The sequence below is a fragment of the Rhipicephalus microplus genome, unplaced genomic scaffold, assembly GCF_043290135.1.
Source record: "Rhipicephalus microplus isolate Deutch F79 unplaced genomic scaffold, USDA_Rmic scaffold_29, whole genome shotgun sequence".
NCBI lineage: Eukaryota > Metazoa > Arthropoda > Arachnida > Ixodida > Ixodidae > Rhipicephalus > Rhipicephalus microplus.
Window position 1 is genome coordinate 1,513,286 of NW_027464602.1, and position 17,485 is coordinate 1,530,770.

Here is a 17,485-nt window from a genome sequence, read left to right on the forward strand (position 1 = left end):
AGCCAATGGCGCCACGGGGACAGTCCTGCTCCACTCTCACCACCGTCAGAACATTTCTTCAGAGCTATCAGCCCAAAGAAAAAAAGCGCCGCACCACCACCGGGTGGGCTCGAACCTCCAACCTTTCGGTTAACAGCCGATCGCGCTAGCCAATTGCGCCACAGAGACAGTCGTGCTCCACTCTCACCACCGTCAGACCATTTCTTCAGAGCTATCGCCCCAAAGAAAGAAAAAGCGCCGCACCGCCACCGTGTGGGCTCGAACCTCCAACCTTTGGTTAACAGCCGATCGCGCTAGCCAATTGCGCCATGGAGACAGTCGTGCTCCACTCTCACCACCATCAGAACATATCTTCAAAGCTATTACCACAAAGAAAAAAGCAACACACCACTCCTGGGAGGGCTGGAACCTCCAACCTTTCGGTTAACAGCCGATCGCGCAAGCCAATTGCGCCACGGAGACAGTCCTGCTCCACTCTCACCACCATCAGAACATATCTTCAAAGCTATCAGTGCAAAGAAAAAAGCAACACACCACTCCCGGGAGGGCTCGAAACTCCAACCTTTCGGTTAACAGCCGATTGCGTTAGCCCATTTCGCCACGGGGACAGTCGTGCTCCACTCTACCACCGTCAGACCATTTCTTCAGAGCTATCAGTGCAAAGAAAAAAGCAACACACCACTCCCGGGAGGGCTCGAACATCCAACCTTTCGGTTAACAGCCGATCGCGTAAGCCAATTGCGCCACGAAGACAGTCCTGCTCCACTCTCACCACCGTCAAAACATTTATTCAGAGCTATCACCCCAAAGAAAAAAAGCGCCGCACCACCACCGGGAGGGCTCGAAACTCCAACCTTTCGGTTAACAGCCGATCGCGCTAGCCCATTGCGCCACGGAGACAGTCCTGCTCCACTCTCACCACCATCAGAACATATCTTCAAAGCTATCAGCGCAAAGAAAAAAGCAACACACCACTCCCGGGAGGGCTCGAAACTCGAACCTTTCGGTTAACAGCCGATCGCGCTAGCCCTTTGCGCCACGGAGACAGTCTTGCTCCGCTCTCACCACCATCAGAACATATCTTCAAAGCTATCAGCCCAAAGAAAAAAAAGCGCCGCACCACCACCGGGTGGGCTCGAAACTCCAACCTTTCGGTTAACAGCCGATCGCGCTAGCCAATTGCGCCATGGAGACAGTCCTGCTCCACTCTCACCACCATCAGTACATATCTTAAAAGCTATTACCACAAAGAAAAAAAGCAACACACCACTCCCGGGAGGGCTCGAAACTCCAACCTTTCGGTTAACAGCCGATCGCGCAAGCCAATTGCGCCACGGAGACAGTCCTGCTCCACTCTCACCACCATCAGAACATATCTTCAAAGCTATCAGCGCAAAGAAAAAAGCAACCCACCACTCCCGGGAGGGCTTGAAACTCCAACCTTTCGGTTAACAGCCGATCGCGGTAGCCCATTGCGCCACGGGGACAGTCTTGCTCCACTCTCACCACCATCAGAACATATCTTCAAAGCTATCAGTGCAAAGAAAAAAAAGCGCCGCACCACCACCGAGTGGGCTCGAACCTCCAACCTTTCGGTTAACAGCCGATTGCGCAAGCCAATTTCTCCACGGAGACAGTCCTGCTCGACTCTCACCACCGTCAAAACATTTATTCAGAGCTATCACCCCAAAGAAAAAAAAGCGCCGCACCACCACCGGGAGGGCTCGAAACTCCAACTTTTCGGTTAACAGCCGATCGCGCTAGCCCATTGCGCACGGAGACAGTCTTGCTTCACTCTCACAACCATCAGAACATATCTTCAAAGCTATCAGCGCAAAGAAAAAAGCAACACACCACTCCCGGGAGGGCTTGAAACTCCAACCTTTCGGTTAACAGCCGATCGCGGTAGCCCATTGCGCCACGGGGACAGTCTTGCTCCACTCTCACCACCATCAGAACATATCTTCAAAGCTATCAGAACAAAGAAAAAAAAGCGCCGCACCACCAACGGGTGGGCTCGAACCTCCAAACTTTCGGTTAACAGCCAATCGCGCTAGCCAATTGCGCCACGGAGACAGTCCTGCTCCACTCTCACCACCATCAGAACATATCTTCAAAGCTATCAGCCCAAAGAAAAAAAAGCGCCGCACCACCAGCGGGTGGGCTCGAACCTCCAACCTTTCGGTTAACAGCCGATCGCACTAGCCAATTGCGCCACGGCGACAGTCACGCTCCACTCTTACCACCATCGGAACATATCTTCAAAGCTATCAGCACAAAGAAAAAAGCAACACACCACTCCCGGAAGGGCTCGAACCTCCAACTTTTTGGTTAACAGCCGATCGCGCTGGCCAATTGCGCCACGGAGACAGTCCTGCTCCACTCTCACCACCATTAGAACATATATTTCAAGCTATCAGCCCAAAGAAAAAAAAAGCGCCGCACCACCACCAGGTGGGCTCGAACCTCCAACCTTTCGGTTAACGGCCGATCGCGCTAGCCAATTGCGCAACGGAGACAATCGTGCTCCACGCTCACCACCATCAGAAAATATCTTCAAAGCTATCAGCGCAAAGAAAAAAGCAACACACCCCACCCGGGAGGGCTCGAACCTCCAACTTTTTGGTTAACAGCCGATCGCGCTAGCCAATGGCGCCACGGGGACAGTCCTGCTCCACTCTCACCACCATCAGAACATATCTTCAAAGCTATCAGCGCAAAGAAAAAAGCAACACACCACTCCCGGGCGGGCTCGAAACTCCAACCTTTCGGTTAACAGCCGATCAGGCTAGCCCATTGCGCCACGGAGACAAACTTGCTCCCTTCTCACCTCCATCAGAACATATCTTCAAAGCTATCAGCCCAAAGAAAAAAAAGCGCCGCACCACCACCGGGTGGGCTCGAACCTCCAACCTCCTTTCGGTTAACAGCCGATCGCACTAGCCAATTGCGCCACGGAGACAGTCGCGCTCCACTCTTACCACCATCGGAACATATCTTCAAACCTATCAGCACAAAGAAAAAAGCAACACACCATTCCCGGGAGGGCTCGAACCTCCAACTTTTCGGTTAACAGCCAATCGCGCTGGCCAATTGCGCAACGGAGACAGTCCTGCTCCACTCTCACCACCATTAGAACATATCTTTCAAGCTATCAGCCCAAAGAAAAAAAAGCGCCGCACCACCACCAGGTGGGCTCGAACCTCCGAACTTTCGGTTAACGGCCGATCGCACTAGCCAATTGCGCAACAGAGACAATCGTGCTCCACGCTCACCACCATCAGAAAATATCTTCAAAGCTATCAGCGCAAAGAAAAAAGCAACACACCCCACCCGGGAGGGCTCGAACCTCCAACTTTTTGGTTAACAGCCGATCGCACTAGCCAATGGCGCCACGGGGACAGTACTGCTCCACTCTCACCACCGTCAGAACATTTCTTCAGAGCTATGAGCCCAAAGAAAAAAAGCGCCGCACCACCACCGGGTGGGCTCGAACCTCCAACCTTTCGGTTAACAGCCGATCGCGCTAGCCAATTGCGCCACAGAGACAGTCGTGCTCCACTCTCACCACCGTCAGACCATTTCTTCAGAGCTATCGCCCCAAAGAAAGAAAAAGCGCCGCACCACCATCGGGTGGGCTCGAAACTCCAACCTTTCGGTTAACAGCCGATCGCGCTAGCCAATTGCGCCATGGAGACAGTCGTGCTCCACTCTCACCACCATCAGAACATATCTTGAAAGCTATTACCACAAAGAAAAAAGCAACACACCACTCCCGGGAGGGCTCCAAACTCCAACCTTTCGGTTAACAGCCGATCGCGCTAGCCAATTGCGCCACGGAGACAGTCTTGCTCCCTTCTCACCACCATCAGAACATATCTTCAAAGCTATCAGCCCAAAGAAAAAAAAGCGCCGCACCACCACCGGTTGGGCTCGAACCTCCAACCTTTCGGTTAACAGCCGATCACGCAAGCCGATTGCGCCACGGAGACAGTCCTCCTCCACTCTCACCACTATCAGAACATATTTTCAAAGCTATCAGTGCAAAGAAAAAAGAAAAAAAAGCGCCGCACCACCATCGGGTGGGCTCGAAACTCCAACCTTTGGTTAACAGCCGATCGCGCTAGCCAATTGCGCCATGGAGACAGTCGTGCTCCACTCTCACCACCATCAGAACATATCTTCAAAGCTATTACCACAAAGAAAAAAGCAACACACCACTCCTGGGAGGGCACGAACCTCCAACCTTTCGGTTAATAGCCGATCGCGCAAGCCAATTGCGCCACGGAAGCAGTCCTGCTCCACTCTCACCACCATCAGAACATATCTTCAAAGCTATCAGTGCAAAGAAAAAAGCAACAAACCACTCCCGGGAGGGCTCAAAACTCTAACCTTTCGGTTAACAGCCGATTGCGTTAGCCCATTTCGCCACGGAGACAGTCGTGCTCCACTCTCACCACCGTCAGACCCTTTCTTCAGAGCTATCAGTGCAAAGAAAAAAGCAACACACCACTCCCGGGAGGGCTCGAACCTCCAACCTTTCGGTTAACAGCCGATCGCGTAAGCCAATTGCGCCACGAAGACAGTCCTGCTCCACTCTCACCACCGTCAAAACATTTATTCAGAGCTATCACCCCAAAGAAAAAAAGCGCCGCACCACCACCGGGAGGGCTCGAAACTCCAACCTTTCGGTTAACAGCCCATCGCGCTAGCCCATTGCGCCACGGAGACAGTCCTGCTCCACTCTCACCACCATCAGAACATATCTTCAAAGCTATCAGCGCAAAGAAAAAAGCAACACACCACTCCCGGGAGGGCTCGAAACTCAAACCTTTCGGTTAACAGCCGATCGCGCTAGCCCTTTGCGCCACGGAGACAGTCTTGCTCCGCTCTCACCACCATCAGAACATATCTTCAAAGCTATCAGCCCAAAGAAAAAAAAGCGCCGCACCACCACCGGGTGGGCTCGAAACTCCAACCTTTCGGTTAACAGCCGATCGCGCTAGCCAATTGCGCCACGGAGACAGTCCTGCTCCACTCTCACCACCATCAGTACATATCTTAAAAGCTATTACCACAAAGAAAAAAAGCAACACACCACTCCCGGGAGGGCTCGAAACTCCAACCTTTCGGTTAACAGCCGATCGCGCAAGCCAATTGCGCCACGGAGACAGTCCTGCTCCACTCTCACCACCATCAGAACATATCTTCAAAGCTATCAGCGCAAAGAAAAAAGCAACACACCACTCCCGGGAGGGCTTGAAACTCCAACCTTTCGGTTAACAGCCGATCGCGGTAACCCATTGCGCCACGGGGACAGTCTTGCTCCACTCTCACCACCATCAGAACATATCTTCAAAGCTATCAGTGCAAAAAAAAGCGCCGCACCACCACCGTGTGGGCTCGAACCTCCAACCTTTCGGTTAACAGCCGATTGCGCAAGCCAATTGCGCCACGGAGACAGTCCTGCTCCACTCTCACCACCGTCAAAACATTTATTCAGAGCTATCACCCCAAAGAAAAAAAAGCGCCGCACCACCACCGGGAGGGCTCGAAACTCCAACTTTTCGGTTAACAGCCGATCGCGCTAGCCCATTGCGCACGGAGACAGTCTTGCTTCACTCTCACCACCATCAGAACATATCTTCAAAGCTATCAGCGCAAAGAAAAAAGCAACACACCACTCCCGGGAGGGCTTGAAACTCCAACCTTTCGGTTAACAGCCGATCGCGGTAGCCCATTGCGCCACGGGGACAGTCTTGCTCCACTCTCACCACCATCAGAACATATCTTCAAAGCTATCAGAACAAAGAAAAAAAAGCGCCGCACCACTAACGGGTGGGCTCGAACCTCCAAACTTTCGGTTAACAGCCAATCGCGCTAGCCAATTGCGCCACGGAGACAGTCCTGCTCCACTCTCACCACCATCAGAACATATCTTCAAAGCTATCAGCGCAAAGAAAAAAGCAACACACCACTCCCGGGAGGTCTCGAAACTCGAACCTTTCGGTTAACAGCCGATCGCGCTAGCCCTTTGCGCCACGGAGACAGTCTTGCTTCGCTCTCACCACCATCAGAACATATATTCAAAGCTATCAGCGCAAAGAAAAAAGCAACACACCACTCCCGGGCGGGCTCGAAACTCCAACCTTTCGGTTAACAGCCGATCGCGCTAGCCCTTTGCGCCACGGAGACAGTCTTGCTCCGCTCTCACCACCATCAGAACATATCTTCAAAGCTATCAGCCCAAAGAAAAAAAAGCGCCGCACCACCACCGGGTGGGCTCGAAACTCCAACCTTTCGGTTAACAGCCGATCGCGCTAGCCAATTGCGCCACGGAGACAGTCCTGCTCCACTCTCACCACCATCAGTACATATCTTAAAAGCTATTAACACAAAGAAAAAAAGCAACACACCACTCCCGGGAGGGCTCGAAACTCCAACCTTTCGGTTAACAGCCGATCGCGCTAGCCAATGGCGCCACGGGGACAGTCCTGCTCCACTCTCACCACCGTCAGAACATTTCTTCAGAGCTATGAGCCCAAAGAAAAAAAGCGCCGCACCACCACCGGGTGGGCTCGAACCTCCAACCTTTCGGTTAACAGCCGATCGCGCTAGCCAATTGCGCCACAGAGACAGTCGTGCTCCACTCTCACCACCGTCAGACCATTTCTTCAGAGCTATCGCCCCAAAGAAAGAAAAAGCGCCGCACCGCCACCGGGAGGGCTCGAACCTCCAACCTTTCGGTTAACAGCCGATCGCGCTAGCCAATTGCGCCACGGAGACAGTCCTGCTCCACTCTCACCACCGTCAGAGCATTTCTTCAGAGCTATCAGCCCAAAGAAAAAAAAGCGCCGCACCACCACCGGGTGGGCTCGAAACTCCAACCTTTCGGTTAACAGCCGATCGCGCTAGCCAATTGCGCCATGGAGACAGTCCTGCTCCACTCTCACCACCATCAGAACATAACTTGAAAGCTATTACCACAAAGAAAAAAGCAACACACCACTCCCGGGAGGGCTCGAAACTCCAACCTTTCGGTTAACAGCCGATCGCGCTAGCCCATTGCGCCACGGAGACAGTCTTGCTCCCTTCTCACCACCATCAGAACATATCTTCAAAGCTATCAGCCCAAAGAAAAAAAAGCGCCGCACCACCACCGGGTGGGCTCGAACCTCCAACCTTTCGGTTAACAGCTGATCACGCAAGCCAATTGCGCCACGGAGACAGTCCTGCTCCACTCTCACCACTATCAGAACATATCTTCAAAGCTATCAGTGCAAAGAAAAAAAAGCGCCGCACTACCACCGGGTGGTGCTCGAACCTCCAACCTTTCGGTTAACAGCCGATCGCGCAAGCCAATTGCGCCACGAAGACAGTCATGCTCCACTCTCACCACCATCAGAACATATCATCAAAGCTATCACCACAAAGAAAAAAAAGCGCCGCACCACCATCGGGTGGGCTCGAAACTCCAACCTTTCGGTTAACAGCCGATCGCGCTAGCCAATTGCGCCATGGAGACAGTCGTGCTCCACTCTCACCACCATCAGAACATATTGCCGCCAGCACGTAGTGGGTTGACAGCAAGAGCGGCTCAAAATCTAGAGGAAAAAAGAAGATCGCGTTCTTGTTTGCTCGAGAGCCAGCCACGACTGACGCATCGTCCTAGTGCTAGCTACCTGGTGGTTTAATAAATCCCCCAGTACTTGTGACTCATCGTGACAACTGGTGGAAGTGCTGGGTAGTCTCACGGATGCTGCAGACCCCCCCAGGAAGCCGCGATACGAGTCCAGTGCCAGTCAATACTCCCGTGCATCGGACCAGCCGCCGAATCAGGGGATTGCCTCCGGAAGCCGACGATACTGCTCCCACCACGTCGACAAACATGACCAGCGCTTCGGTGCAAACCTCGGCGACCGGCACGGGAAGCACGACGTCGAAACGCTACACGTTGGAAAGCCCACGCGCACCGGCGACGTTCCATGGCTCGGAGCACGAAGACGTTGAGGACTGGTTGGCGGATTTCGAGCGCGTAGCCGCCTTGAATCAGTGGGACGACGCGGCGAAACTGGGTCGTGTCTACTTCTATCTCGAAGACGGGGCACGTACGTGGTATCAAAACCGAGAGGAACAGCTGACGACGTGGCCCGAATTCTCTCGTAGACTTCTGCAGACGTATGCCAGTGCTGATCGCCAAGAACGAGCTGAACGAGCTATTCTGGCCCGCGTCCAGCTGCCAAACGAAACTGTGACCACGTTCGTCGAAGACATGACGCGCCTCTTCCGACGGGCCGATTCAAGAATGACGGAGGACAAGAAGTTGCGTCATTTGATGCGCGGTGTCAAGGACCAGCTTTTTGCCGGCCTCGTGCGCAGCCCTCCGAAGACGGTCGCGGAGTTCTTGTCCGAGGCCGTGACAATGGAAAAAATGCTGCAGCAGCGATCCAACCAATACAACAGGCAAGTCAATGGCATGTCTACTGCCGACATTTTCACCGCCACTAGAACCAACAACGACTATCTACGTGAACTCATCCGTGGTATAATACGTGAAGAGTTACAAAAGGCTGGTGTAACACCTCATCCTACAGTAAACTCTATTACAACTGTGATCAAGGATGAGCTGCACCAGGCTCTCCGGGACACCTTGCCTCATGATACAGCTGTGCCAGCTCCTGCTGAATACCGCCGTGAGACAACCTACGCAGAAGCTTTGAAACGCCCTGCTGCATCGCCGCCATTATTCGTCCATCCTGTTCCTGCTGTTTCACTACAGTCAGCGCAGCACATGCCATACTACGAAGGCACGTACACGCCACCGCCCCTGCCCTTTGTCCCTGGTGCTTCTGTCGCCCATCGTTCAGTGCAACCAATTCAGTACATCGACGATCGGCGCACGTCTCCTCGAAAGTCTGATGTTTGGCGCACACCTGATCGCCGGCCTCTGTGCTTTCACTGTGGAGAAGCTGATCACTTGTACCGCCAGTGCCCATATCGCCGTCTTGGGCTTCGTGGCTTCTCTGCGTACTCACCGCCACCCCGTTACGGCCAGAGACCGCGCGACATCGAAAACTACCTCTCCCAGCAGCATGCACCACCATCTGCCGGGCGCCAGTCGCACTCGCCATCACCGAGGCGATTTTCATCAACGCCCCAGCGGTATTCTACCACACGGTCTCCCAGCCCCCGTCGGGAAAACTAGACCAAGCGACCTCTGGGGGCGGGGTCGCTGAACGTCGAAGCGCTGAAGACCTCCCATTGACGCAGAACTGTACAGAAACCGGTCCGACATCACATACTGCTGCAAAGGATGGCCGACTTTCATTGGACATAGCAGTGACAATTGATGGTTGTGCAGTTAATGCCTTAGTGGACACCGGCGCAGACTATTCCATACTGAGCGGGAAACTGACAACGCAGCTGAAGAAAGTCATCACGCCGTGGCATAACTCGCAGATTCGGACAGCTGGTGGCCACGTCGTTACCCCACTGGGTGCCTGCACAACTAGAGTACAGATTCAAGGGTACACATTCGTAGCAAGCTGCCTTGTTCTACGCGAATGTTCCCGTGACGTCATTCTGGGAATTGACTTTCTACAAGAAAATGGAGCTATCATTGATCTGAAAGAGCGCCGCGTCACGTTCTCAGCCCAGCGAGCAATTAACGTGCAAGATGGTGGAAGGCGTGTCGACGTACTCCGTATTTCTGAACAGAGTGTGACGCTTCCTCCACGAACAAGTGTTCTAGTCGACGTAACATGCTGTGGTTTGGGCGATGGCGATGTGGTGGCTGAGACAAATTTAGAACACCTCCTGCAGCAAGGCATTTGTGTAGCTAGAAGTGTAATACACCTTCGTGATGGTCGATCTGAATTGCTCGTAACCAACTTTAGCAACGAGCATCGACATCTTTTCCGTGGCACTTCGATAGCGTTTGCACACGAAGTAGCAAACGTCACCAACTGTTTCACGTCCGAAATAGTGGATACCGCCGACACGTCAATGAGTAATATTGACATCAATCCTGATCTGCCCACCGTTAACCAGACTGCACTACGAGCGCTTTTGTTCGAGTTCAGGTCTTGCTTCGCAACTTGCTCAAAGATCCGCCAGACGTCCATCACTCAACACAGGATCATCACGTACGAAGACGCACGTCCGATACACCAGAACCCCTACCGCGTGTCGGCCAAAGAACGTGAAGCAATACGTACGCAAGTCACCGAGATGCTTGACGATGGCGTTATTGAACCATCGAACAGCCCGTGGTCATCTCCAGTCGTACTTGTCAAAAAGAAGGACGGGTCGCTACGCTTCTGCGTCGACTACCGGAAGCTTAACAACGTGACGAAAAAGGATGTGTATCCGCTGCCACGTATCGACGATTCGCTGGATAGACTTCGTCGTGCCCATTATTTCACTTCTCTCGATCTCAAAAGCGGATATTGGCAAATCGAAGTAGATCAGCGAGACCGTGAGAAAACAGCCTTTGTGACTCCAGACGGCCTATACCAATTTCGAGTGCTCCCTTTTGGCTTGTGTTCAGCACCGGCAACTTTCCAGCGAATGATGGACACTGTCCTCACAGGGCTCAAGTGGCAGACTTGTCTTGTCTACCTTGATGATGTGGTGGTCTTCTCTACCACGTTTGAGCAGCACCTTCACCGCCTGCGCAGCGTGCTGGAGGCTATCCGATCGGCGGACCTCACACTAAAGCCACAGAAGTGCCACTTCGGCTATAAAGAACTAAAATTTCTTGGACATGTAGTTAGCGCCGAAGGAATCCGTCCCGATCCGGACAAGCTTGCCGCTGTTGCCGAATTACCAACTCCTGTCGATAAGAAAGCCGTCCGGCGCTTCCTTGGTTTGTGCGCCTACTATCGCCGATTCATTCATGGCTTTTCACAGATAGCAGAACCTCTGACTCGTCTCACAAGGGACGACACGCCGTTTGTCTGGGAAAACGAGCAACAAGCAGCTTTTGATGAGCTGCGACAGCGCATGCAATCAGCGCCCGTTCTCGCTCATTTCGACGATGATGCTGACACGGAGGTCCATACTGACGCTAGTAACATTGGGCTCGGTGCAGTGCTCGTTCAGCGTCAAGAGGACATCGAAAGAGTGATAGCCTACGCCAGCCGCTCTCTATCCCGTGCCGAGGCGAATTATTCCACTACGGAGAAAGAGTGCCTCGCAGTCGTGTGGGCAATCACAAAGTTCCGCCCGTACCTTTATGGTCGTCCCTTCAAGATAGTGACGGACCATCACGCGCTCTGTTGGTTGGCAAGCCTGCGTGACCCTTCAGGTCGGCTTGCACGGTGGAGTCTGCGGCTGCAGGAATTTGATGTCACCATCGTCCATAAGTCCGGCCGTAAGCATGAGGACGCTGACACACTGTCACGCGCACCCCTTCATGTCGTCAGTCAGGAAGCAGAGGAAGACGAAGGCTTTCTGGGCGCTGTTAGTACATCAGACTTGAGCAAACGACAGCGAGATGATGCAGAGATTCGTCCAATCATTGATCATTTAGAGGGCCAGGGCGCAATTATACCACGTCATTTATCCCGCTCGTTGACGTCGTTCTGCCTACGAGACGATGTGCTGTACAAGAGGAACGCTCGTTCGAACAATCGTGCTTACCTCCTGGTGGTTCCTCGAGACATGCGAGACGACGTCCTCTTCGCTTGCCATAACGAACCCACATCCGGTCATCTGGGCTACTCAAGGACACTTGCCAGAGTGAGCGAGAGGTACTATTGGCCAGGACTTTCAGCAAGCGTAAAGAAGTACGTAAAGAGCTGTCGGGAATGTCAGCGCCGAAAGCAACCATCTGTTAAGCCAGCTGGTTTGCTTCAGCCCATTAAAGCACCCTGCACGCCATTCGACCAAGTCGGCATGGACATTCTCGGGCCATTTCCTATGTCTGCGGACAGCAACAAATGGGTGATCGTCACGACCGACTATTTGACACGCTACGCTGAAACCCAGGCGATCCCACGAGCCACGGCTTCTGAGGTAGCACAATTTTTCGTGCGCCACATCGTGTTACGACACGGTGCTCCTTCCAGTGTAATAACGGACAGAGGGACGGCATTCACGGCACAGCTTACGGACGAAGTTTTCAAACTGAGCAACACCAGACACCGAAAGACAACTGCGTACCACCCGCAAACCAACGGACTTACTGAACGACTGAATAAGACCCTCGCAGACATGATGTCAATGTACATCGACGTACAGCACAAAACATGGGACCGGATCTTGCCTTACGTGACCTTCGCGTATAATACCGCCGTGCAAGAGACCACGCGATTCACGCCATTTCGGCTTCTCTACGGCCGCGAAGTGCAGACCATGCTAGATTCAATGCTACCGTGTCAGGACGAAAACGAGTTGGCAACAGACGCCGAAGAATTCGCAGAGCGTGCCGAGGAAGCCCGGCAGCTCGCGCGACTGCACATCGGCCAGCAACAGCAGGCAGACGCACGACGCTATAATACCCGCCACAGAGAAGTGTTTTACAGCCCCGGAGATCAAGTTTGGGTGTGGACGCCCGTCCGCCGCCGTGGCCTTAGTGAAAAGTTGCTGAGCCGGTACTTTGGCCCATATAAAGTGTTACGCCGCGTCAGTGACGTGAACTACGAAGTGGTTCCGGACTCAACACCCCATGCACGGATCAGGACACGGCTGAGGCCGGACGTCGTTCATGTGTTGCGCATGAAGCCATTTATTGCGCGTTGTTCGTAACTTTTCCTTTACCGTACAGCGTTCTTTGTGTTTTTTGTTCATTTTGTGAACTTACTTTCTCGTTCATTGACGTTTCCTATGTTGACACGCTCTTTAATTTTTACTTTCACTTCATCCGAATTTCCATTTTTTTTTCACGTGCCTATGTAGTAGCATCGTGGTGCTGCTATGCACTTTCCTTTCCTCTTTTTGGTACTTGTTTTTTTTCTTTTCGGAAGGGGGGATAATGCCGCCAGCACGTAGTGGGTTGACAGCAAGAGCGGCTCAAAATCTAGAGGAAAAAAGAAGATCGCGTTCTTCTTTGCTCGAGAGCCAGCCACGACTGACGCATCGTCCTAGTGCTAGCTACCTGGTGGTTTAATAAATCCCCCAGTACTTGTGACTCATCGTGACAATATCTTCAAAGCTATTACCACAAAGAAAAAAGCAACACACCACTCCTGGGAGGGCTCGAACCTCCAACCTTTCGGTTAACAGCCGATTGCGCAAGCCAATTGCGCCACGGAGACAGTCCTGCTCCACTCTCACCACCATCAAAACATATCTTCAAAGCTATCAGTGCAAAGAAAAAAGCAACACACCACTCCCGGGAGGGCTCGAAACTCCAACCTTTCGGTTAACAGCCGATCGCGCTAGCCAATTGCGCCAGAGACAGTCGTGCTCCACTCTCACCACCGTCAGACCATTTCTTCAGAGCTATCGCCCCAAAGAAAGAAAAAGCGCCGCACCGCCACCGGGAGGGCTCGAACCTCCAACCTTTCGGTTAACAGCCGATCGCGCTAGCCAATTGCGCCACGGAGACAGTCCTGCTCCACTCTCACCACCGTCAGAACATTTCTTCAGAGCTATCAGCCCAAAGAAAAAAAAGCGCCGCACCACCACCGGGTGGGCTCGAAACTCCAACCTTTCGGTTAACAGCCGATCGCGCTAGCCAATTGCGCCATGGAGACAGTCCTGCTCCACTCTCACCACCATCAGAACATAACTTGAAAGCTATTACCACAAAGAAAAAAGCAACACACCACTCCCGGGAGGGCTCGAAACTCCAACCTTTCGGTTAACAGCCGATCGCGCTAGCCCATTGCGCCACGGAGACAGTCTTGCTCCCTTCTCACCACCATCAGAACATATCTTCAAAGCTATCAGCCCAAAGAAAAAAAAGCGCCGCACCACCACCGGGTGGGCTCGAAACTCCAACCTTTCGGTTAACAGCTGATCACGCAAGCCAATTGCGCCACGGAGACAGTGCTGCTCCACTCTCACCACTATCAGAACATATCTTCAAAGTTATCAGTGCAAAGAAAAAAAAGCGCCGCACCACCACCGTGTTGTGCTCGAACCTCCAACCTTTCGGTTAACAGCCGATCGCGCAAGCCAATTGCGCCACGAAGACAGTCATGCTCCACTCTCACCACCATCAGAACATATCTTCAAAGCTATCAGTGCAAAGAAAAAAGCAACACACCACTCCCGGGAGGGTTCGAAACTCCAACCTTTCGGTTAACAGCCAATCGCGCTAGCCAATTGCGCCACGGAGACAGTCCTGCTCCACTCTCACCACCATCAGAACATATCATCAAAGCTATCACCACAAAGAAAAAAAAGCGCCGCACTACCATCGGGTGGGCTCGAAACTCCAACCTTTCGGTTAACAGCCTATCGCGCTAGAAAATTGCGCCATGGAGACAGTCGTGCTCCACTCTCACCACCATCAGAACATATCTTCAAAGCTATTACCACAAAGAAAAAAGCAACACACCACTCCTGGGAGGGCTCGAACCTCCAACCTTTCGGTTAACAGCCGATTGCGCAAGCCAATTGCGCCACGGAGACAGTCCTGCTCCACTCTCACCACCATCAGAACATATCTTCAAAGCTATCAGTGCAAAGAAAAAAGCAACACACCACTCCCGGGAGGGCTCGAAACTCCAACCTTTCGGTTAACAGCCGATCGCGCTAGCCCTTTTCGCCACGGGGACAGTCGTGCTCCACTCTCACCACCGTCAGACCATTTCTTCAGAGCTATCGCCCCAAAGAAAGAAAAAGCGCCGCACCACCACCGGGTGGGCTCGAACCTCCAACCTTTCGGTTAACAGCCGATCGCGCTAGCCAATTGCGCCACGGAGACAGTCCTGCTCCACTCTCAACACCATCAGAACATATCTTCAAAGCTATCAGTGCAAAGAAAAAAGCAACACACCACTCCCGGGATGGCTCGAAACTCCAACCTTTCGGTTAACAGCCGATCGCGCTAACCCATTGCGCCACGGGGACAGTCTTGCTCCACTCTCACCACCATCAGAACATATCTTCAAAGCTATCAGCGCAAAGAAAAAAAAGCGCCGCACCACCACCGGGTGGGCTCGTACCTCCAACCTTTCGGTTAACAGCCGATCGCGCTAGCCAATTGCGCCAGGGAGACAGTCCTGCTCCACTCTCACCGCCATCAGAACATATCTTCAAAGCTATCAGCCCAAAGAAAAAAAAGCACCGCACCACCACCGGGTGGGCTCGAACCTCCAACCTTTCGTTTAACAGCCAATCGCGCTAGCCAATTACGCCAAGGAGACAGTCCTGCTCCACTCTCACCACCATCAGAACATATCTTCAAAGCTATCAGCACAAAGAAAAAAAAGCGCCGCACCACCACAGGGTGGGCTCGAATCTCCAACATTTTGGTTAACAGCAGATCGCGCAAGCCAATTGCGCCACGGAGACAGTCCTGCTCCACTCTCACCACCGTCAAAACATTTATTCAGAGCTATCACCCCAAAGAAAAAAAGCGCCGCACCACCACCGGGAGGGCTCGAAACTCCAACCTTTCGGTTAACAGCCGATCGCGCTAGCCCATTGCGCCACGGAGACAGTCCTGCTCCACTCTCACCACCATCAGAACATATCTTCAAAGCTATCAGCGCAAAGAAAAAAGCAACACACCACTCCCGGGAGGGCTCGAAACTCGAACCTTTCGGTTAACAGCCGATCGCGCTAGCCCTTTGCGCCACGGAGACAGTCTTGCTCCGCTCTCACCACCATCAGAACATATCTTCAAAGCTATCAGCCCAAAGAAAAAAAAGCGCCGCACCACCACCGGGTGGGCTCGAAACTCCAAACTTTCGGTTAACAGCCGATCGCGCTAGCCAATTGCGCCATGGAGACAGTCCTGCTCCACTCTCACCACCATCAGTACATATCTTAAAAGCTATTACCACAAAGAAAAAAAGCAACACACCACTCCCGGGAGGGCTCGAAACTCCAACCTTTCGGTTAACAGCCGATCGCGCAAGCCAATTGCGCCACGGAGACAGTCCTGCTCCACTCTCACCACCATCAGAACATATCTTCAAAGCTATCAGCGCAAAGAAAAAAGCAACACACCACTCCCGGGAGGGCTTGAAACTCCAACCTTTCGGTTAACAGCCGATCGCGGTAGCCCATTGCGCCACGGGGACAGTCTTGCTCCACTCTCACCACCATCAGAACATATCTTCAAAGCTATCAGTGCAAAGAAAAAAAAGCGCCGCACCACCACCGGGTGGGCTCGAACCTCCAACCTTTCGGTTAACAGCCGATTGCACAAGCCAATTGCGCCACGGAGACAGTCCTGCTCCACTCTCACCACCGTCAAAACATTTATTCAGAGCTATCACCCCAAAGAAAAAAAAGCGCCGCACCACCACCGGGAGGGCTCGAAACTCCAACTTTTCGGTTAACAGCCGATCGCGCTAGCCCATTGCGCACGGAGACAGTCTTGCTTCACTCTCACCACCGTCAAAACATTTATTCAGAGCTATCACCCCAAAGAAAAAAAAGCGCCGCACCACCACCGGGAGGGCTCGAAACTCCAACCTTTCGGTTAACAGCCGATCGCGCTAGCCCATTGCGCCACGGAGACAGTCTTGCTTCACTCTCACCACCATCAGAACATATCTTCAAAGCTATCAGCACAAAGAAAAAAAAGCACCGCACCACCACCGGGTGGGCTCGAACCTCTAAACGTTCGGTTAACAGCCGATCGCGCTAGCCAATTGCGCCACGGAGACAGTCCTGCTCCACTCTCACCACCATCAGAACATATCTTCAAAGCTATTAGCTCAAAGAAAAAAGCAACACACCACTCCCGGGAGGGCTCGAAACTCGAACCTTTCGGTTAACAGCCGATCGCGTTAGCCCTTTGCGCCACGGAGACAGTCTTGCTCCGCTCTCACCACCATCAGAACATATATTCAAAGCTATCAGCGCAAAGAAAAAAGCAACACATCACTCCCGGGCGGGCTCGAAACTCCAACCTTTCGGTTAACAGCTGATCGGGCTAGCCAATTGCGCCACGGAGACAGTCCTCCTCCACTCTCACCACTATCAGAACATATCTTCAAAGCTATCAGTGCAAAGAAAAAAAGCGCCGCACCACCACCGGGTGGTGCTCGAACCTCCAACCTTTCGGTTAACAGCCGATCGCGCAAGCCAATTGCGCCACGAAGACAGTCCTGCTCCACTCTCACCACCATCAGAACATATCTTCAAAGCTATCAGTGCAAAGAAAAAAGCAACACACCACTCTCGGGAGGGCTCGAAACTCCAACCTTTCGGTTAACAGCCGATCGCGCTAGCCCTTTTCGCCACGGGGACAGTCGTGCTCCACTCTCACCACCGTCAGACCATTTCTTCAGAGCTATCGCCCCAAAGAAAGAAAAAGCGCCGCACCACCACCGGGTGGGCTCGAACCTCCAACCTT

At 52.9% G+C, this 17,485-nt stretch overlaps 2 non-coding genes across 2 annotated transcripts; both read right to left on the reverse strand.

The window, feature by feature from the left end:
- Positions 1 to 6,712: 6,712 nt before the first annotated feature.
- TRNAN-GUU (transfer RNA asparagine (anticodon GUU)) lies at positions 6,713 to 6,786 on the reverse strand. The gene has a single exon. It is a non-coding gene; the product is annotated as a tRNA-Asn (tRNA).
- Positions 6,787 to 13,478: 6,692 nt separating this feature from the next.
- Positions 13,479 to 13,552, reverse strand: TRNAN-GUU (transfer RNA asparagine (anticodon GUU)). Its single transcript has one exon. It is a non-coding gene; the product is annotated as a tRNA-Asn (tRNA).
- Between the last annotated feature and the right edge of the window lie 3,933 nt (positions 13,553 to 17,485).